General features: G+C 38.1%; 1 pseudogene across 1 annotated transcript; it reads right to left on the bottom strand.

The window, feature by feature from the left end:
• Positions 1 to 52: 52 nt before the first annotated feature.
• Positions 53 to 629, bottom strand: LOC105539562 (annotated as a pseudogene). Its single transcript, XR_001006065.1, has one exon. The product of XR_001006065.1 is annotated as a 40S ribosomal protein S3a pseudogene (transcript).
• Positions 630 to 976: the final 347 nt, after the last annotated feature.

Here is a 976-nt window from a genome sequence, read left to right as displayed (position 1 = left end):
CAAATCAAAACCACAATGAGATGCCATCTCACACCAGTTAGAATGCTTCAATTATTGAAAAAATTTATTGATCACTTCTTTCAAGTTATTTGTCTGCACCTCTCAGGTCATGATTTCCAAATCTTCTTCGGGATTTGTCGGACCTGTTGGTGCTGAATATAAGAGGTCTTCCATATCTGATTGTTGTATTTTTTAGTAAAACCAACACAGAACAGATTAAACAAGTAGCCATCATTAGTCTTGATATCGACATGAGTTTCAATCATTGTCTGCCACTTTTTGACCATGGAACACATTTTGTCATGGGTAAGATCCATGCCATAGAAGTTAGTCAGGCAGTTTTTGCCCTGAACATCTTCAGTAATCATCTTGAATTTTCTAAATACAACTTCATCATTCTGCAAATCAGCTTGACTCACTTCAAACATACGACCCTTGAGGCTATCAGATATAATTTTGGTTCCTTGGGTCCTGGTGATTAGTGTCCTTCCAATATTTCTTATATTAAACATAGCAGGTGCTTTCACATCATAGCAATCTTTCTTGGAAAATGGATCAACCACCTTCTTCTTGGCTCCTTTTTTGCCACCTTTAGTAAGACACTTGTTCTTGCCAACCACCATGGTGCTACTCAGAAAGCCAAAATGGCTCTACTTTCTTTTTGTAGGATTCCTATTAGTCAGATGTTGAGCTCCTTCATTGGTCTGCCATACAGTTCATTTAATTTCCTTAAAGATATTCCCTGTATTTTGTGTGGTTTTGCTTGTTTGTTTGCATAAGTTGAGGGGGTGAAATGCCTCAATGTTACTGTTTAGTGTGGGGAGTGAGGGAGATGTTGACTGTCCCATATATAGTTCCAGTGATTGCCTGTTTATAACCCCACATACCACTTCACCCTCCATTATGCCTGATGTCTTCAGTTCCTATGCCTTCTTTTAGCTTTGAATTTAACTTGACATAATGCAAGTTTTCTCCT

This window comes from Mandrillus leucophaeus, unplaced genomic scaffold, assembly GCF_000951045.1.
Source record: "Mandrillus leucophaeus isolate KB7577 unplaced genomic scaffold, Mleu.le_1.0 Scaffold207, whole genome shotgun sequence".
NCBI classification, from domain to species: Eukaryota; Metazoa; Chordata; class Mammalia; order Primates; family Cercopithecidae; genus Mandrillus; species Mandrillus leucophaeus.
Note: the sequence above shows the minus strand (reverse complement) of the source record. Positions and strands in the feature narration are given on the sequence as shown.